Raw genomic sequence first — 22,381 nt, 5'->3', positions numbered from 1 at the left:
GTTATTTTTCTTCTTCCTATCCCATTAGATGAAATATCCCACACTTCTCTTTTGCAAAGTAAATATTTACAGCAGATATGGACATCTACATTAACAATGTGATTTGCCTGTGTGGCTGGACAAAACAGATGCAAAAAATTGTTTAATTTTTTTTTTTTACTTTAGACTAACTTTAGATTGTGGGTGCTGGTGGGCTGGATCCGGCCCATGGGGCGTAGTTTGTGGACCCCTTTTTTAGACAAAATAATCCATTATGAAGTTAAGTGCTTAAAATAAAAACAATAAAATAACACAAATTTGACTATATTGTGAGGGAATCCCACTCGTAACTTAATACATGTGTTATATAACACCATTGCAATTACTTGGGGAGCATATATCCAGTAAAAACTTTTTGCTAGTCAAAATAAGATAACTTTAAAAAGATTTTTGACATGTTCACAAGACATCGTAATAGATGGTAACGGTAAAGATCGTACGCTAAATGACAAAATACACTGATACTAGGTTATTCTGTGTAGACTCTAATCTCCTTCAAAAGGGCCACAGTTCGACGGTAACAGTATTCTCAGATTGGCTCTGATCAGGACATAATAGGTCTTTTAAAGTGACCTATCAGAAAGAAGGGAGGTTGTAGAGAAACAAACAGAATCTGCATGTGAGCAGAAAGGTTACGAGAGTTCATATTACGGGGCAGTGTTATGAGGCAGCTCAAATAATCTGTGACATCCTGTTGATCAAAATTGCCCTTTTCTAGATTTCCGTTTCCATTTCAGGTTTTACAATTACAGATGTATTTTGGTCTATGCATTTTACATGGTGTTGTTTACTTGAGTCATATTACAGTCTACACATACTGTATCTCTTATGTGTGACTGCCATTAACTTGCAGTCTACACGTATCTTTTATGTGTGACTGCCATTAACTTGCGGTCTACACGTATCTCTTATGTGTGACTGCCGTCTACTGGTCACTCTTATCATTTCACCATGTACCAAATAAAATAGCTTCGAGGTCGGTGAGCACCACCAAAATTATTACATATGCATCATTGTTACTGAAATACACATTTTAAAAACGCATATCAGACAATAACAAAGAAGAGTGTTATATATTTGTGCTTGACGCTCCCTCCATTTTTGTCATAAACTGTCGAACGCTGCAGGGTTGCAAAATTAAACTACTAATTTCTACAACTACTGTATGAGAATTACAATTGTTACTTTTTAAACCTATACCTGAGTTTGGCAATGTAAGTTTTTCCTCACAATTGTATTTTAAATATTTGCATTTTAGATGAGAATACGATTTAAGGGTCATATTTAAGGACGTTTGTCTAAAAATTCTAAATTAATTACCCCTCTCCTTAAACCTTATAGAAATATAATATTTCTAATTCTATATGAACTGTAAATGCATATCTGTAAACGAGAAACATGGACACTAATTGAATGCAATATTTGCTCCCACTTACCAGTACGTACATAAACGGTAAATTTCTCCTCTTCTGCTTCTATAATATGTTCAAACATGTTATACACCAGAGGACAATACAGACCGTGTCATTTGTCATGAACATACGCCATAAAAAGGTACATATTTAAGACAATACGCCATCATATTCTTGATCAATGTGTCTGATGTTATCTACTCTAATTGGGTTTCCAATGAAATGGCCAATTAAAAAGGGCTCCGTTGCTTTGTTAATAAAGCAATGACTCGGGGGAACATTTGGCTGCCAGTTAATTATGCAGCATTCTCAGACAGTCTTTTGGCCAAACGTACAGTGAGACTATAAAGCTGTTATTGTGCTGAGGTTCCCATTTCATATTTGCATAACAGAAAGAGCGAGCATGTGTTTTTGTTGCTGCCGCCACATGCAAACTCTCAGGTTGTGTGGTTGTTTAAGCAGAGTTGCATGAGCAGTGCATAGTAGCTCAATGTGACACAAAAAGTGGAAATAACCGATTTTCTTTCCCTCTAAATGTAAGCATGTTTATATTTGGACAGCTGCTATTCTAATCTACACATTAGAATTTAGGCTGACTAAAACAGTCTAAAAAATGTCAATGAACAGAAATTCAACATTTTAGTTATGTTTGAATTACTTGTAAATAATCTTTTCATGGCCAACTCAAACTGTTCTGCTTTCAGTGTGTCTTCATTACAGGATAAATAGTGTTTGAACAGCAGGGAACTAAATCACGTTAACCATATGCAGGTCACCAGTGTTGGCGGGCGTTGCAATCAAAAGCGCAGACAATGGACATATATGCAAATCAAAGCGCTATGGAAGCGACATGACATTATTAGTGTACATTTAGTGTTTTCAGAAGTAACCATTTGGTCGTTTGACTGTACATTTAGATTGCGTGGTTAAATAGGAATAAAATGGCAGCTTGGCAAAAATTTACATAAAGTACCGTATTCTTGGGACTGTAAGGCGCACTTAAAATCCTTTCATTTTCTCAAAACTCGACAGTGCGCCTTATAACCCGGTGCGCCTAATGTACGGAATAATTTTGGTGGTGCTTACCGACCTCGAAGCTATTTTATTTGGTACATGGTGAAATGATAAGTGACCAGTAGACGGCAGTCCAGTGTTTCCCACACATTCATTTATTTGTGGCGGCCCGCCACGAAAGAATTACGTCTGCCACAAATAAATAAAAAAATGAATTAAAAAAAAAAAAATTGTTTTTTTTTTTTTTTTTACTTTACAAAAGAGAAGTGTAGGATACTTCTCTTGTTGCCTTATTTGTATTTGACCACTACTGTTTTCTGTTTATTTGTTACTGACTGTGGCAGGACACCTCTGCCTCTGTTTCACTTTATGTTGCTGGTAAATAATATGGTTGTAGTAGTAGGCTAAAGTTAAATGATTTAGTATGCACTAATTAAAGGGGCAGAGCTTTAAGAGACATTTTAGCTTTTATATTTTATAAGATATATTTTTTGTAAGAACCACAATTAATAAATATATTTCAGTGAATAACTTATTGTTCAAATCTGTATATAAATATGTACATAAAGTGTTGTAATTATATTGTAAAATGGATGGATGGATGGACGTTTAAAACAAAACTGTTATTATTAATTAGTAAGTATACAGTTTTTGAGCCTTTTTAGAGAAAATCATATCATTGTAGTAAATTATGCAAATTACTCGATGTCATGGTGACCACGCCCATAGCCACGCCCCCACCGCCACAGGTATCTTGGCAGTTTATGGGAAACACTGCAGTCACACATAAGAGATACGTGTAGACTGCAATTTAATGGCAGTCACACATAAGAGATATGTGTAAACTGCAATATGACTCAAGTAAACAACACCAACATTTTATATGTTCCATTGAAAATAAGGAACATTACACACGGCGCTCACAAATCTATCAAAATGTTTTAGTACGACTTTTGTAAGTTATGAAGCCGCACCGCTTGATGGATTGTACTGTGCTTCAACATAGGAGTATTATTATGGTGTGTGTATAAGGTAAGACATATCTGCCGTTTTGTTTCACAATATTATTCAAAAGCAACTTTTCTTACCTTCTGGTACCTGCTAATCTGTATTTGGGATCTGCATAAGTCCTGAAAATGTGCACGCGTCCGCCTTTGTAGTCCGTGGCAACACCGTAGTCGATAAGCTTCTTCTTTTTCTCTATCTTCTTGTTATGTGACATTCATCCTCCGCTGTTGCCATTTCTAATATAAAGTAGTGTAAAGTTCTTATCTGTCAGTAAACTCGCCATGAAAGCGCTAAAACATACCGGTTTAGTGAGTTTACATTATTCACCCAAGGAACTTTAGTCATTAGAGAGTTCCGGTCGGACGTTTTTTCACGGGACACATTTCCGGCGTTGTTGTTGCACTAATGAGCCACGGATGAGGAGATGCTGCTCCGTTATTGATTGAAGTAAAGTCTGAATGTCATTCAAACAATTAGCTCCATCTTTTGACACTTCTTCCACTCCCGTCCTTGCACGCTACACCGCTACAACAAAGATGACGGGGAGAAGACGCTGTCGAAGGTGAGCCACGTAAATAAGTCCGCCCACAAAACGGCACGTCCTGAAGCGACTGTCAGAAAGCGACTGTCAGAAAGCGACTGTCAGAAAGCGACTGTCAGAAAGCGACTTAAAGATTATGTGTAAAACATCGTCTATGCAACATTTTGACCAAAGAACCACCATTACATGTTATGTAGACCAGTGTTTTTCAACCTTTTTTGAGCCAAGGCACATTTTTTGCGTTGAAAAAATGCGGAGGCACACCACCAGCAGAAATCATTAAAAAACAAAACTCAGTTGACAGTAAAAAGTCGTTGTCGCAATTGTTGGGTATGACTTTAAACCATAACCAAGCATGCATCAATATAGCTCTTGTCTCAAAGTAGGTGTACTGTCACCACCTGTCACATCACACCCTGACTTATTTGGACTTTTTTGCTGTTTTCCTGTGTGTAGTCTTTTATTTCTTGTCTTGCGCTCCTATTTTGGTGGCTTTTTCTCTTTTTTTGGTATTTTCCTGTAGGAGTTTCATGTCTTCCTTTGAGCGATATTTCCCGCATCTACTTTGTTTTAGCAATCAAAAATATTTCAGTTGTTTTTATCCTTCTTTGTGGGGACATTGTTGATTGTCATGTCATGTTCGGATGTACATTGTCTTTGCTCCACAGTAAGTCTTTGCTGTCGTCCAGCATTCTGATTTTGTTTACTTTGTAGCCAGTTCAGTTTTAGTTTCGTTCTGCATAGCCTTCCCTAAGCCTCAATGCCTTTTCTTAGGGGCACTCACCTTTTGTTTATTTTTGGTTTAAGCATTAGACACCTTTTTTACCTGCACACTGCCTCCCGCTGTTTCCGACATCTACAAAGCAATTAGCTACCGGCTGCCACCTACTGATATGGAAGAGTATTACATGGTTACTTTGCCGAGCTCTAGACAGCACCGACACTCAACAACAACACGTCATTTTCAGACTATAATTACTGGTTTGCAAAAAATATTTTTAACCCAAAAAGGTGAAATTAGATCATCTACCACGGCACACCAGACTGTATCCCACGGCACACCTTGGCACAGTGGTTGAAAAGCACTGATGTAGACCACAGGGAAGTATTTTACATTTAGAAAAATTAATAATAATATAACCCCTTTAATGCACCTTACAATCCGGTGCACCTTTTGTATGAAAATACACTTGAATAGACCCGCTGATCGCCAGTTCGCCTTAAAATCCGGTGCGCCCTATGGTCCAGAAAATACGGTAACATGTATCCTTTTGTCGATATTGCTCTTCACATTGACTGAGTGAGATCAGTCTCCTCTTAGCCATAATACAAAATATTGGTTTTCAACTGTAACATGAAAGCATATTGAAGCTCTAAGTCAAGCTGGCATTGTGTAAAAGCCTAAAGACCTGAGAATGTGCGGTGTGTAGATTCCTGCAGCAAAAAACAAGCATCACTAGCAAATACTTATCGTTTGCATGACATAAAAGGCTCCATCCATTCCAAAGTTGACTAAAATGATAAAACACTGAAACGTCTGTGGAACATTAATGTGAATTCTTGCTACGTCTGTCTCCTGCTAATTGAGTTGCTACCAAGAATGTTAGTGCTCTGGAGAATAATTTGTCAGTGCAAAACATCGAATGGACCAATTTATTGGTTGCTGCAGGCTGTAGAGTTCCAACAGTCTTTGATCAACCTTTTTAGGTCAGTAACTCTCGAAATACAGGGAGGAAAATTACATAGCAGAGAAAATATTTCATCTTTTTTTAAAAGACGAGGAAGTATTTTTTTTTTTTGTAGTTACGCTGTGGCTGTAATGGCAGATAAATTCTTTCAGAAGGCTTGAAGCCTGCAGAGTGCATGGGGAAAATAACATCTTTGGCGCACAATATTTATTGTACGTGTGGATGGAAATTTAAACATTTAACATGAAAAAGTGACAGAACGGGTAATTATAAGTTTTCCTTTGTCTCATCACACATCAGATGTGAGCAGCCTGCGCTGACAGTTACTGGTAAACTTGGCCGATATGTGTCAATTAAAAGGAGGCTTCAAACGCTCGTGTTGGCAGAGGGGTTGATCAATCTTTGATTTGGAATGGTTTAAGGCTTTGTGATGACTTGACAGATGTGCAAAACATGTTGTTTGATAGCTTAGATAAATGTCTGTATCAAGACTCGTCAACAAACTACAAAAAGTCTTGACTAACATATAGCATGCTGGTCTTGTCCTTAAGGTGAACTTTTTGTGAAGACAAACTAAGTACTGAGCAATGCTGATCACTTAAAACATGGCAGATTGTGTCTTTATACCATAAATACACTTTATACAGTGATATATAATTGCAAAAACATAGTTTGGAGGAGTGACACAATTATTTGCTTTGGGTCTATATTGTAAAACACATTACATACTAGAGTTGTACGGTATACCAGTACGAGTATAGTACCGCGATACTAATGAATCATATTCGGTACTATACCGCCTCTAAAAAGTACCGGTGCCCAACCCCCCGCCCTCTGTCATCGTCATGTCATGACATTGCTGGTTTTACGAGCAGAGGAGCATGTTCGGCAGCGCACACACAAGGAGTACTTACAAGCAGACACAGAGTGTAGACAGAAAAAGGAGAACGGACGCATTTTGGCTTAAAAACTGAACCTATAACATTGAAACGCCGTCAGGGAAGAGGTGCTTTAAGACATGGCTATCTAGCTCACGGCTAACGTTCAGCCGCAGTCTGCAGAGTTTTAGCTACTTCTAAATCACTAATTCTCGCCTCCATGGCGACAAATGAGTGACAGTTGTCACCTATGGTCACTATTTTATTTAAGGACAAAATTACAATAATAAACATATACCGTAAGATTTTTTGTTAAAATAAAGCCAATAATGCCATTTTTTGTGGTCCCCTTTATTTAGAAAAGTATCGAAATACATCTGGTACCGGTACCAAAATATTGGTATCGGGACAACCCTATTACATACACTAAAATAGATTGATTCCCGAAATAGTTTGGCTTGTTCAATATGGGGGTGTAAAAGTTAAGATCCTTTTACAGTTCGGTGTACAATATTGTTCTTTTTAACACCTGGAATACCATTCATCCCAATAATCCACTGTTGCCTTTAATCAGTTGTAGTTTTTACAAAAAAAATCTAAAACAAAACAAATGAAAAAATGGCTCCTGAATTAAATGCAGAAATATTGACATAAATAATACTTATTTTGACAAAGTAAAAGTGTAATAATGTAACATAATAATGTACCAATAACTGCTTAAGATTTCAGCTGAGATAGGGTCCAGCACCCCCCGCGACCCCAAATGGGACAAGCGGTAGAAAATGGATGGATGGATGGATTTAAATGCTTAAGAAAGGAAAGCCAACACAAAGATGCATCAGTAATTGATTGTTTACTGGCAGTGAAACAATTAAAAGCTGTCAGGTTTTCATTAACTTGCAATGAAGATGCTTAAAATGCTGCAATCTCTGGCATCTGTGGCCCCTTTTAGAACAATTTCCCTTGTGGATCAATAAAGTTTGTCTAAGTTTGTCAACGTAACACCAGCCAGCTCAAAAGCATTAGCATTTACACAATGTTTTTCAGTGCTTTTACTCGGCTTTTGCACAACAAGTGTGTAAAAATGCACATAACCCGACTCAAAGAAGTCATTTGGGAACTGTTTGGGTCTTTAGAGTAAGAGTAGGGGTGTAACGGTACACAAAAATTTCAGTTCGGTACATACCTCGGTTTAGAGGTCACGGTTCGGTTCATTTTCCGTACAGTAAGAAAACAACAAAATATAAATTTTTGGGTTATTTATTTACCAAATTTGCAAAATCTTCCACCAAAAATGTTTTTCTTAGTGGAATATTTGATGTGAAGTAATGGGAACCTTGGATAGATCAATAAATCATAATAACATTGATTTTGATTCAATATTATGTTTTGAGCAATGACAGTTTGAAAGAAAAAAACCCAGCTTTGTTTTATTAGTCAACATTGCAACTTTTTCTAAATTACATTTAACCTTTAAGCTTTTTGATTTCACTTTTGTTATGTTTTTGTATATTTTAATAGTATTTTTAGAATGTGCCGTGGGCCTTTAAAACATTAGCTGTGGGCCGCAAATGGCCTCCGGGGCACACTTTTGGCACCCCTGCTATAGATAATAAAACATTAAATCTAATAAAACATTAAATCTGATAAATCTATGGCGTTTATTATAACTCTCTCGCTCTCTCTGTCTCTGCCCCTCTCTCACCAATGCTGCTGCGCGCACAATTTGTTTTGTTTTTAACCCCTTCTTAACCCTGAATGTACATTGTTAATACACGCAACCCTAACTCAAAATGCCGGACATTTTTGATGTGAAGTAATCGGAACCTTGGATAGGTCAATAATTCATAATAACACTGATTTTGATTCAATATTATGTTTTGAGCAATGACAGTTTGAAAGAAAAAAACCCAGATTTGTTTTATTAGTCAACATTGCAACTTTTTCTAAATTACATTTAACCTTTAAGCTTTTTGATTTCACTTTTGTTATGTTTTTGTATATTTTAATAGTATTTTTAGAATGTGCCGTGGGCCTTTAAAACATTAGCTGTGGGCCGCAAATGGCCTCCGGGGCACACTTTTGACACCCCTGCTATAGATAATAAAAAATTAAATCTGATAAATCTATGGATAAAAAGCAGAGCCTGTCGACGCATGCGCGTTTATCATAACTCTCTCGCTCTCTCTGTCTCTGCTGCACGCACAATTTGTTTTGTTTTTAACCCCTTCTTAACCCTGAACGTACATTGAAAATACATGCAACCCTAACTCAAAATGCCGGACATTTGAGGCATTTAAGAAACTCCGCCCTGACAGCTCCGCAAAAGAGGACATGTCCCGTGAAAGGAGGACGTATGGTCAGTCTATCGTAACCCGTTAGCTGCTAGCATGCCGTGTGTTGTGCCTCGGTGTGCATTGTTTACACAACGTGCGTTACGCTACTTAATATGTCCGTGTGGAAACTTGTTCGGTACACTTCCGAACCGAACCGGAACCCCCGTAACGAAACGGTTCAATACAAATACACGTACCGTTACACCCCTAAGTAAGAGACAAGCTTGGTTCCAGACTGATTAGTAACTCAAAATTAAAAAAAAACATGCTCCAGCCATGTCAGGTCAACTGAACCGTTCGGGTTGTTTTCATAAACCGTTCTATCCCTACCTTTATGTGAAGTCCCTGTTTCCACGCACTTTCTCTAATTTGATCATTGTCAAAATGTTGTGTGCCTCCTAAAAACTTTGGGACGATTTTGGTGCTCCCCGAAGGCGTAGGAAAAAATGGTAATTGGGATGGCTTGCTTTACCTGACTTTTTAATAACAAACTTTCCAGTATGCTGTGAACTATTTTCAATTCATGGAATATATGTCAATTAAGTTGTCTAAGTAGTTGTATATGTGCACACTGCACAGTAGGGTTGTACGGTATAGCAATACTAATAAAGTACCGTGGTACAAATGAATTAAAAACGGTACTATACTGCCTCTGAAAAATACCGGTGCTATTTTCTTTGGACGGAGTACATACAAGCAGACACGGTGTGACGACGTAAGAGGCAGAATGGACGCATTTTGGCTTAAAAACAAACAATAAATGTCAAGCTATAAACACTGTCGCCTCCATGGCAACAAATAAAGTAAGTTTCTTACAAGTATCATCATCCCTGCAGGACGAGGAATAGCTAAACATGCTTCACTACACACTGTGGGAGGATACAATAGCTAACCGCCAGCAACAAGTTAGTGCTCCTGAATATAAATAAATGGCTGGATCTCTTCTCATACGTCAACTGTAACGATACCAAGTACAAGAGCCGTATTAAGTCAAGTGACAATGATAGAATGATTAAATACATCGATATTTTCTATTATCACAAAATCTTTTGTCATTTGTTTTTATTCTTAATTAAGTCTGCAAATATGTCCCTGGACACCGGAAAACTTTAATTATGTAAGATCCTGTAAGTACTTGGTATTGAATTGAAACCAAAGGGTGTAGTATCACTTAAAATGTATGTAAAGTATCCATACAACAAAGGAATGAGTGCTTACTACATTTTAACAGAAGTGCAGATAGAACATGTTATAATAGAAAGTAAACAGCTTTTAACAGTAAAGGAACCAGTAAATTAATAATCAATTTTCTACCGCTTGTCCTCATAATTTTGACAAAACAATAAAATGGGAAATTACACGTTACTGCATATGCCTGCAGCCATTTTAAGAGCTTTTGTTTGCTAGAGTAGTTGTCTACAATGTTCACTCTTGTTTTTTGACAAAATTCTTATTTGATTGCAATGAGAAACATATTTAATGTATCATAAGCTTTTCTGTTCAAATAAAGCCAATAATATACATATATATATATTTATTTATATTTTTTGTGGTGCAATTTATTTTGAAAACTATTAAAATACATTTTGCTACTGGTACCAAAATATTGGTACTGGGACAACCCTAGTGCACTGTATCAATTTGACTTTACTAAATGAAGTTTGATTGAGGAAACAATCGTACCTCTTGTCATGTTTTTCCTCACTCACTGAAATATATTGTGAGGTAGGTTTTCAACCAAATCAATGCAATCATTTAGATTTGTTTCCATCACGTAAACGTATGTAAAATATATACTGTACTATTCTCCGAATTAGGGCTGGGCGATATATATCGATATATCGCGGGTTTGTCTCTGTGCGATATAAAAAATGACTATATAGTGATCAGTGTTTCCCATAAACTGCCAAGATACCTGTGGCAGTGGGGGCGTGGCTATGGGCGTGGTCACCATGACACCATCGAGTAATTTGCATAATTTACTACAATGATATGATTTTCTCTAAAAAGGCTCAAAAAATGTATACTTACTAATTAATAATAACAGTTTTGTTTTAAACGTCCATCCATCCATCCATCCATCCATTTTACAATATAATTACAACACTTTATGTACATATTTATATACAGATTTGAACAATAAGTTATTCACTGAAATATATTTATTAATTGTGGTTCTTACAAAAAATATATCTTATAAAATATAAAATGTCTCTTAAAGCTCTGCCCCTTTAATTAGTGCATACTAAATAATTTGACTTTAGCCTACTACTACAACCATATTATTTACCAGCAACATAAAGTGAAACAGAGGCAGAGGTGTCCTGCCACAGTCAGTAACAAATAAACAGAAAACAGTAGTGGTCAAATACAAATAAGGCAACAAGAGAAGTATCCTACACTTCTCTTTTGTAAAGTAAATCTGAACAGCCTATATGGGCATCTACATCAACTATATGATTTGCCTGAGAAGCTGGACAGGACAAAAACAAAAACAAGAACCAAAAAATGTTTTATTTTTTATTTTTTTTATTTGTGGCTGACGTAATTATTACGTGGCGGGCCGCCACAAATGAATGAATGTGTGGGAAACACTGGTGATATTCGAGTATACGTTCTCACGCAGTTGCTTTTAGCTGCAGGCATTACACTTCAGGCTCTTCTCACTCTTTCTAGTCTCTCCTTCTCACAGAGACTTAAACAAGCGCACCTTCTTACATACGTCACATACGTTTACGCCCTCGCTGAGCAGAGAGGTAGCAGCGTGGCTAAAGTTAGCTGTGGTGCGAGTGCTAATACTAGAGAAAGAAGGTGCGAATCTGGTAACAAATGAATTAATTCCTAAGAAAAACAGCACGGGGTCCATCGTCTGGCGGTGGTTTGGCTTCAAGTGGGAATACTGTATGTCGAACACACAACCGTAATTCGTCCAGTGGGGGGCGAAAGCGTTGCTACAAAAAGTAGCATTACTGCTAATATGTAGCATCATTTGAAAAGTCACCTGCTAGAGAATGAAGAGTGTCAACATCTCCGTTCGGTGTCACACCCACAAAATGCCGAGGCAACCATTTCCACATCAACACCGTATGAAAAAAATAGTCCACGACATAAGGAGATAACGTCCGCCGGAACCTACCACAAAGCGAAGGACGTACACAATTTGATTTCCTATTATGCAGCTCATTTATTAACAGTTATTGAAATATCTTGTGTGACATCATGCACAGAAGTTCATTTTATTTGTTTTAAACTATTGTAGTGGCGTTCTGTACAAAAAGTGCACTTTAATTTAGTGTTATTTTGAAATTTCATCTTAGTGACATCATGCACAAAAGTGCACTAAAAGCTTGTTTTAAAATGTCTCTGACAATCTTGCACGTTCTGTTTTGAAATGTTTGAATGTTTGTGCCACTGCTTAAAAACTGTTTAATAGAGTGTTGGTCAATTGACTTAGTTGTGATTTCCCTCTCTGCATGAAAGTTTAAAATGAGCATATATTAATGCAGTATGAAGAAGAATGTTTTAATGTAGACACATAGAATCATCATACTGCTGTGATTATATGCATCAAGTGTTCATTCAAGGCTAAAGCAAAATATCGAGATATATATCGTGTATCGCGAAATGGTCTAAAAATATTGAGATATTAAAAAAAGGCCATATCGCCCAGCCCTACTCCGAATCATGTTTTATTGTTAATTACTAAGCAGCAGTGCAATGTGTTCACATTGTTGGGGGCTGGGGGTGTTTACCTGCAAATTAACATTATGCTTATTTGTTTGCCATTCCTGAGTAAATAACACAATCTCATTCAATGACCATTAGAAACCAGGGTTTCCTTTACAGGCCTATTCACTGGCTGAGCATAAAAGAGTGTTTACTGTTTGTAAAGACACCTCTATAGTACCGTGGCACCCTGGGACTGGCTACCATAGAAACAGACAACAAACCCCATAGTTTTGAGCCATTCTGCTCCTATATCCACATTGTAGCATTTCACAGTCACAACTGTCCTCTAGTTAGGACTATTGTGGGGCTGCAAACGTAGTGAAGTGTTAAAAAAGTTCAAACAATTTCATCCGACGCATATCTTACAATATTGTAATATGGCCCTTCCTCTGGTTAAGAGGATTTAAATAAGCCTATGCTGATGACCGCCTCCCATTCATTTAACCTACAAATGGCTGCAAACGGCAATTATGCAGGCAGTAAAAAGAAATACTGAGGGGTACATTTCAAAATGCTGAATAGGTTCAATTAATGTGGGCAAGGTAGTAAAGTGAACTCGGGGAGGCTTTCAAATATGCTGCCTCAACACAAGCAGGATGCCTTTGCTTTGCTTGACTATACCAACGTTAATCGAACTGCGCAGCTGTTTTATTAGGTTTTACATTTACATAGTCTTGACAAATAGAGAATGTAGTCTCTTGAGCTGTGTAATACTAATTGACATGTAGCCAAATCAACACTACTGTGTTTAATTAACTATCAGATTCTAATCGCAAAGCAAATTATTTTGTTTTTGAAACACATCTACAAAAAAACCCTTGTGGGGTTATCAAACAAAGAAACCGTCTGCGACAAGACCTAGTAAACTAAAGCGTATTTGCTCGGAATATGTCAACACCACATAACAGTGATGCGCCGTAATTTCATTCAGGCGCTAAAAAAAACATTTCAGAGGCCCTGAAGATGAGATACGACCAGCCGGTGCGGCACGCCGCGTCGCACGCATGTACGCCGTCTCAGAGGACCTTTAATTTGAGACGCAAAAGTACGTTCCTTTGCTACGAGGTTAAAGTGTGGGTGACAAGTGAGGAGAATCTTAGCTGAATGCATTAATTAGCCAAACCGAAAAGCATATTTATCAAAGGCTAAGCCACGCGGGAATGATCCCGGGAAGGATCTAGTGCAGGCAAGACGGGTTAATAGAATAAAAGGCCTTGACTAGAATGTGTGCTTACACATAAAATATCATCCAGATCTGACGTGTAAATGAGTCATTAGGACAACCATTAAGAGTAATGGCAAGCGGATGCAATGACCTTCATCTGGTCTGACAGTGTCGGCTTCTAATGTTCACTGATTAAAATGTCAACGCCTCTGACTTCATACCAGGCGGTATTTGAAAAACTCCACGGGAAAAAATACAATATTTGCTTAAAATGAAAAGATGGGAGAGAATACTGCAATTTGGGTTAGTTGAGGGTTGATTTGAATTCAAAATATCACCAAAAAAAGTGGATGACCCAAACCGTGTCAATCACAGGCGAATATCAGAGAGAGAGAGGGGAGTCTGCAGTTCCAGCGAGTGATGAACGATGACCCTTCAGCTGGCAAGCGAAACAGACGGCACTGATTGAGAGAGCTTATCTTTACGGTGGAGCCATGGAATTGTTAACGGGATGTGATAGCTCGCGTCGGCTGAGCTGAGCGGGGAAATAAAGCTGTTGGGATCGGGCTGCCTTCCCATCATTTACAGGGGTAATGATGGCTGTCTGGCTAGGAAGTAAGTAATGGTCCCCCCCACAAGTTAGCGAGGGCAGGAGACGACGTCGCCGACAAAGTTGAACTTGGATCATCGAGCAAGGGTCACTGCTACATTTTAATGCATTTAATAGGCCGCTTAATACAGATTAGAATATATTGTGAATCCAAAAGGTTCTTGAAGTTCAGCTGAGGCACAGCTGGCTCCTAAATTTGCAGCTCTGGAGTTCTGAGGTTGTTCATTATGTTCCAGTAATAATTTGACTTAGACATCCTTTTTTATTGTCATTAAAATTTGAACTTTACAGTACATATAAGAACAAAATGTCATTGCATTAGCTCATGGTAGTGCAGGATAAAAAAGAAATAAGGTGCAGATATAAATAAATAGATTACTGTACAGATAAATATATTGCACTTTCGCATATGCATCCAGGTTTATGGATGTATGTTATATTGTCTTTATATTCCAGCCAGTTAATCCATTTTTGGGGGGAATTGAGGGGATTATTTGAATGCGTTCAAGAGTCTTACGGCCTGAGGGAAGAAGCTGTTACAGAACCTGGAGGTTCTGCTACGGAAACTCTTTCTAGAGGACTACCATGACTGCAAAGATAAAATTCTTAAAACGACCCTTGTGTCGTAATAAAATTACGGTATTAGCCAATGCAGGTACAGCGACATATACAACAAACAATATACAACAGATGTAAGAGCATATTGAGAGGACACAGTCAAATTTCAAGATGCACTCAATTATCTTTAGCGGGATAATTAATCAGTTCAGTATACACGTCCCAGTCTCAGAGGCATCTTTGAGATAATTGTTCTCGTTGACTTGATTAATTATTTGTTTGCTGATTTAATTATTCTCGCATTTGGGAAACAAATGATCCAGCACTCATGCATAGGCAGATATTTGTTTTTTTCATTTCTTGTGACGGAAGGTGAAATTTACAAAGCGCGCTGGGAAGAATGAGAGGGATGCTTTGATACATTCTAATGCGGACTGTCTCTGGAGAAATTAGCGGCGACCATGTTTGCAATTTGTGTCATCATGTGTTATCTTTTTACCGTCGACCCTAAGCTAAAGCGGCGGGAGGTCAATGAGACACGCCTGGTCTGCCTGGTAGCAGCAACACAAACGGCACTGAATCAAGGGCTAATATTGCTCAGCTGCGAGGTCAGCCCTCGGTTACCGGCATTTTCCAAACAACCGTCGCAGTCCTCAAGGCTACTGCAGCACACATCAGGAAGGCCATCTTAACAGCACTTTCTTCTATTTGTCATGCCGTTTTAAATGTTTTGCTCATTTGTTTCCTTTAAATATTTCATCTTCCCTAAAATATTCATTTAACTTCTCCTCTAAATTTTTCACCACTCTCCCCCCCATCGCTATGTTCTTGCCTCCCTTTTTTTAGGCCTCTAAAATCATAAATAATTATTCATCTACACTCAGAAAGAAGATCACATAAAACGTGCACATGAATCCTTTTTGTCTCATCTCATTAGTGATATACTTCGACTTGCCTAAATACTTCCCGCTACCCCATTTATGGAAATTGGTTGGAGGATCTTCCTAATGACTGCTTTGGTTATAGCGTCCATCTCAGATCCCAGCTTTCCTTTTTCTATATATCATGAAAGGAAGAGGGGGAAGTAGCACTGTGCCATTTGCTATAGATCTGAAGTGCTTGCTTTATTTATTTATTTTAAGGGGGAAATATACGCATCCTGCATCTGACTATTTCACTTTATTATTCAAACCAACCGGTATTCTTATGTGGAGCCACAGGAGAAGGAAAAAACTGCTCCCCCCGCAGATTAATAATTACTTTTAAATTCTAAGGACAGGAGCAATATTACTGCACTGCAGTTTGACAAAGACAGAAGCGGATTCTAGGAGGCAATAATCAATTATTATAACTTTCCTAGACATACCAATTTCCTCCCCTCTGATACACCTTGTATACAACTTAATTGTTGTGTGAGTCATCCACTTGAATAAATAAATGCCGCACTTCAATAAATACGTTTAATAAAGAAGTGCTGCAAGTAGGTGGCTATAATTACATTTACTATGACATCTGATACCTCTATGAGTTGTAGTAGACGTTATAACTAAAGTAAACACCGCCTACATAGCAGACATGGTGAAGCTAAAGTTTACGGTGGTGTTTAAAGAAATTTTGGAGCAAAAGCTGCCAAAAGGATTAAAAAACAAAGAGCTAATATGTCCACAAACAAGAAGAAAGCACGCCTTGCTTACTGTAGATTTTAAAGTGGATTTATTCCATGCGAAATATGGAATAAACAAAATACTTTATTAGAAAGCGTCTGGGGTATATTCTTTATAATATAATACATAATACATAAATATAAATATTTATTTTAAAAAGATATTTGGCAATATAGTACTGTGGAAAGTCTTCAGCCACATGTTTTTGTTTTGTTTTATGAACATTTTAACAGCAAGAGTGAATATACAGTGAATGTACGATATAGACATTACGCTATAGATACAAAACCAAATTCAATCAAACGTTCCAATGAGGACAAATCCATTACATTGTTTTTGTTTAGTAATGGATTTTGTAGAATAAAATATTCAAAATATACAGTTTACAGTGATATATCTAATCATAACGTATATAGAGAATAGAATAAAATAGAATAGAAAGTACTTTATTGATCCCTGGGGGGAATTCAGCACCACAGTTCGCTCACAATAGACAATACATACTATACAGCATTATTCACATGTGATGTGAATAATATAAATACAGTCTATTATACAGCATTATTCACGTGTGAATAATATAAATATGTATATTATACATATATAAATATAATATACATATACATATATAGACACATTCGTAGACTCATAGATGCCTGGTACTCGCTGCAGGTAAGTAAATAGACTACACAGAGCCGGTAATAATCGTATTTGACTGACTATGAAAGAAAAATAAGTTCATGCTAGAAATGTCCTACCCCATGAAATGTATTATAAACCGAGCAGAGTGTGCATCATTCTACTCTGGCAGGCAGATTTATCTCGACTAAAGCAGAAACATTTGTCTTCATTTGTAAGGTAATTGTGCCACGACTCATTAGCAACCAGCACCACCGCGGATGAGAAGCATAAACTCTCCATTTGACTGGATTATGCTTTTGTGATGAGGCCTAATGATCCAACAGTGTAAATAGCAACGTGTTAATTAGAAATTACACCGGATGATCCCATGCACATGGAGAAGGAATTAAGCAGGAATCATCATTATGTGAGATCCTTGTTTTTGACCATGAGATCTGTTTAAGAATTTCAAATTAGTGCCATAAAAATCATGTTGAGTACAGCAAAACATTGCTAAATAAAAGGAGACAATTACAAAATAACATGTATGGACAAAAGCTGATAAGAATGTGTCCCTGAAAGTTATAATATAATGTAGAATTAGGTTTACTGTACATGCAATACAAAAGGCTCTTTGGTTATAGCTAAAGCCAAGACTGCAATTATGTGTGCATTTGCTTCCACCTTGTGGCAAAAGTTGAGAAGCTTGACGAGGATCCCATGAAATCCTCCAGGGGACATGAACTACTAACCACGGGGTTATTTGCATTGCATATTTACTAAATAGAACAAGAACCATGGTGTGTCAATCTCTGCAAGTTAAATACAAACTGCTGTAATTAAACATTTCATTCACCACATCCCCGATAAACGTCTTACTGAAAACTGGTTATGAATATTACATAAACTAACAAAATAAGTACTACTCTAAATGGATTTTATAGGTGTACATAGTTAAAATAGTAGTAAAAGAACTGGCATGTTTGATTTTTGTTATGTATTAGTTGCTGCACATTTGAATAAGTGTGTAACCTATTTTTATGGACTTGCCTCTATGTCAGTGGTTCTTAAGCTGGGTTCGATGGAACCCTAGGGGTTCGGTGAGTCGGCCTCAGGGGTTCGGCGGAGGTCAAGACACACCCAACTCATGGTGTAAATACAAACTTCTCCCTATCAGCGTATTACGGATACGGCAACAGCTGACTGGTTTGAAAGTGTGTAATTTGTTGTGAGTTTATGCACTGTGTTGGTTTTGTTGTTTGAACAAGGTGATGTTCATGCACGGTTCATTCTATGCACCAGTAATAAAAACATGGTAACACTTTAGTATGGGGAACATATTCACCATTAATTAGTTGCTTATTAACATGCAAATTAGTAACATATTGGCTCTTAACTAGTCATTATTAAGTACTTATTAATGCCTTATTCGGCATGGCCTTATTATAACCCTAACTCTAATCCTAACCAAATAACTCTAAATTAAGTCTTTATTACTTAGAATATGTTCCCCAAGTGTCCAAATAACTCTAAATTAAGTCTTTGTTACTTAGAATATGTTCCCCATACTAAAGTGTTACCAAAAACATATAACTTTGTCTTGAATTTGAAAAAAAAACAACATTTTATTTTTCACTAAAGAAGGGTTCGGTGAATGCGCATATGAAACTGGTGGGGTTCGGTACCTCCAACAAGGTTAAGAACCACTGCTCTATGTGATGTTAAGTTCCTGTTATAAGCTGTTATACAGTATATGCCTTGAGCTCTTATTTTGAAGGCACTAAGAGCGGAAGTGGTGACACGTTGTGGTGGAGCAGAGTTTTGAAAACAAACGAAATAAAGTGGTCCTCGTGTAAAACCAGCGGTGGGATTCGAACCCACGCCTCCGAAGAGACTGGAGGCGTGGGTTCGAATAACCGAGGGTTTATATATGTCGCCTATACTGTATAAAACTACAAAATAACAAACACGGAGGCTCCAGTTTTACACGAGGACCACTTTTTTAGTTTGTTTTGCAAAACTCCGCTCCACCACATGTCACCACGTCCGCTCTTAGCGCCTTCAAAATAAGAGCTCAAGGCATATACTGTATAACAGCCTATAACACAGATCTGGGCAAATTAAGGCCCGGGGGCCACATGCGGCCCGTTAAGTATTTCAATCTGGCCCGCCGGACAGTCCCAAATAAATTAGATCTTTAAGATGGAAAGTGTAGCTGCCATTATGATGTGCAGTGATGTTTTCAGGTGACCGTAAGTCTTCAACTATGCAAAGTATTTCAATGGTTGGAATCTGTGCTTTTGCATGACATACTAGTTACTATGGTAATTAATTAGTTACTATGGTAATCTAAGTCACAGCAGCTCAAACGAGGCACCAAGCAGTGTGGGTGGGGAGCGTTTCCACAGAGTGTCAGCCTGAAATGTGGGTGTCAGGGACAGACGTGGAAGGAGATTTTCACAACAAAGTTCTAAAGCTTAGTTATATATCAGATTGTATATTGTATTTTTACCCTTTGTGTTCATATTTCGCTGTTTGTCGCATTTTTGTCGCGTTTTGCTTGATTGTGAAATATGTCGATGGAGAGGGTGTGTGACGTTCATACGTTGTCAATATTCAGTGTTTTATCGTTCATAGAAAAATGTAAAATTCCATTCCGTTTTTTAAGGCGGTCTGTCAAAACGTTTTTAGCATTCAATCAGACATTATTGTGAGGTTTTGTATTAGTGTTCCTAAAAATAGATATACCGGCCCTCAGACACATTTCTTTCTCTAAATTTGGCCCCCCAGTCAAAATAATTGCCCAGGCCTGCTATAACAGGAACGTATACATCGCATAGAGGCAAGTCCATACAAATAGGTTACAAGTGTATGGGGCCAATACATTCAATTGGGAGTAGATTTTTACTGGAGATTGTTGGTGTTCATGTTTTATTTAACAGAAAATATATATTGGAATGTGTGTGTATGAATGATTGACAGTGTTCAATACCAACCTGTGGCCAGTGGACGTGGAGATGCTGTTGGCAAAGGCAGAGACGATGGCTACGGCTAACTGTCTGTTAGCACACGGTAGCTTTTAGTCAGCGTTGTTGGTATAAATGGCAGACTTTGGGAAACTGGCAATTTAGCGTTTGTAGTTGAAAAAATGTAATTGTTTTACTTCGTTTATCTTTGGTTAGCCAAAATGGCAAACACTATAGCTAACTTCTAGTTAGCAACATTAGCTTAGCAGATGTGGCTTCCACAACAAGCGGCTTGTTACAAAATAAGGCGGCGACACTTAACGTTTTAGCAACATAACGAAGTCGGGGGGGCTGTGCTTCATTAAACATGATTTCACTTGGCGTTTAAATATCGGTACATTGACTGACGCGGAACACCAAAAGACAATAGCATCAACGGCCAGGTGGTCGACCAAACATACGATGTCATGAACCCGCAGCCTGAGCAAGTTATATAACCGCGGTTTGCTGACGTCACTTCCGCCAGTGACGTGGACTGAGGAGCGCACCCATAGACATCTTCGCAGGGTACTCCACATCGAGCGCTACTGCCTACTGGCGCTGACGAGACGCGGGGCCGCCATCTTGGAGTGGTGATCCGCTCCACTCAGTGCAATTAATTTGGCAGGAGCAATGAACTGTCAGCGCATTTAATTCAGCTTACCTCACTGAATACCACTGATTTTCACGCGCTTTTTTGTCATACGTGTAGCTATGATAAAGGACACATGTTTATTATTCATAGTTTGCTTAACAGTAATAGAATATTCTTATATGCTATAAGGGACCAGACATCCGAGATCAAAACTGGGAATATAATCCCAGAGAAAGGGGAAAAAAACGGTCAGCTATTTTTAAATTGAAGAAACAATATGATTAGGTTATATATACATGTGTATATCCTACATAAACAATGTATGAATACATTAAATATCTATATCTATATCTATATCTATATCTATATCTATATCTATATGTATATCTATATCTATTGCTAACGATGGATTCTGATGCGTCATCTATGTTGCTGCTTCTTGATCTTAGCACCGCTTTCGATACTGTTGATCATAATATTTTATTAGAGCGTATCAAAGCGCGTATTGGGATGTCAGATTTAGCCTTGTCTTGGTTTAACTTTTATCTTACTGACAGAATGCAGTGTGTCTCCCATAACAATGTGACCTCGGACTATGTTAAGGTAACGTGCGGAGTTCCCCAGGGTTCGGTTCTTGGCCCTGCACTCTTTAGTATTTACATGCTGCCGCTAGGTGACATCATATGCAAATACGGTGTTAGCTTTCACTGTTATGCTGATGACACCCAACTCTACATGCCCTTAAAGCTGACCAACACGCCGGATTGTAGTCAGCTGGAGGCGTGTCTTAATGAAATTAAACAATGGATGTCCGCTAACTTTTTGCAACTCAACGCTAAGAAAACGGAAATGCTGATTATCAGTCCTGCTCAACACCGACATCTATTTAATAATACCACCTTAACATTTGACAACCAAACAATTACACAAGGCGACTCGGTAAAGAATCTGGGTATTATCTTCGACCCAACTCTCTCGTTTGAGTCACACATTAAGAGTGTAACTAAAACGGCCTTCTTTCATCTCCGTAATATCGCTAAAATTCGTTCCATTTTGTCCACAAGCGACGCTGAGATCATTATTCATGCGTTCGTTACATCTCGTCTTGATTACTGTAACGTATTATTTTCGGGTCTCCCTATGTCTAGCATTAAAAGATTACAGTTGGTACAAAATGCGGCTGCTAGACTTTTGACAAAAACAAGAAAGTTTGATCATATTACGCCTATACTGTATATACATATATACCTATATACCTATATGTATACCTATACTGGCTCACTTGCACTGGCTTCCTGTGCACCTAAGATGTGACTTTAAAGTTTTACTACTTACGTATAAAATACTACACGGTCTAGCCCCTGCCTATCTTGCTGACTGTATTGTACCATATGTCCCGGCGAGAAATCGGCGTTCAAAGAACTCCGACTTATTAGTGATTCCCAGAGCCCAAAAAAAGTCTGCGGGCTATAGAGCGTTTTCTATTCGGGCTCCAGTACTCTGGAATGCCCTCCCGGT

The 22,381-nt window shown here is 37.9% G+C and overlaps 1 protein-coding gene across 6 annotated transcripts in view; it reads right to left on the bottom strand.

Annotated features, from left to right (window-relative positions):
- foxb1a (forkhead box B1a) overlaps nt 1–20,715 on the bottom strand; it is a 303,263-nt gene extending 282,548 nt beyond the window's left edge. For 4 of the 6 annotated variants that reach the window (XR_009827541.1, XR_009827540.1, XR_009827542.1 and 1 more), the window contains exon 1: nt 20,260–20,271. The gene's annotated coding sequence lies outside the window, so the exon portion shown is untranslated. Of the gene's footprint in view, nt 1–20,259 lie in introns of all 6 variants that reach the window. The other 2 variants (XM_062061291.1, XM_062061290.1) reach the window with 1 other exon arrangement.
- Between the last annotated feature and the right edge of the window lie 1,666 nt (nt 20,716–22,381).

The sequence above is a fragment of the Entelurus aequoreus genome, linkage group LG10, assembly GCF_033978785.1.
Source record: "Entelurus aequoreus isolate RoL-2023_Sb linkage group LG10, RoL_Eaeq_v1.1, whole genome shotgun sequence".
NCBI lineage: Eukaryota > Metazoa > Chordata > Actinopteri > Syngnathiformes > Syngnathidae > Entelurus > Entelurus aequoreus.
This window is presented reverse-complemented; position numbering and strand designations above follow the sequence as displayed.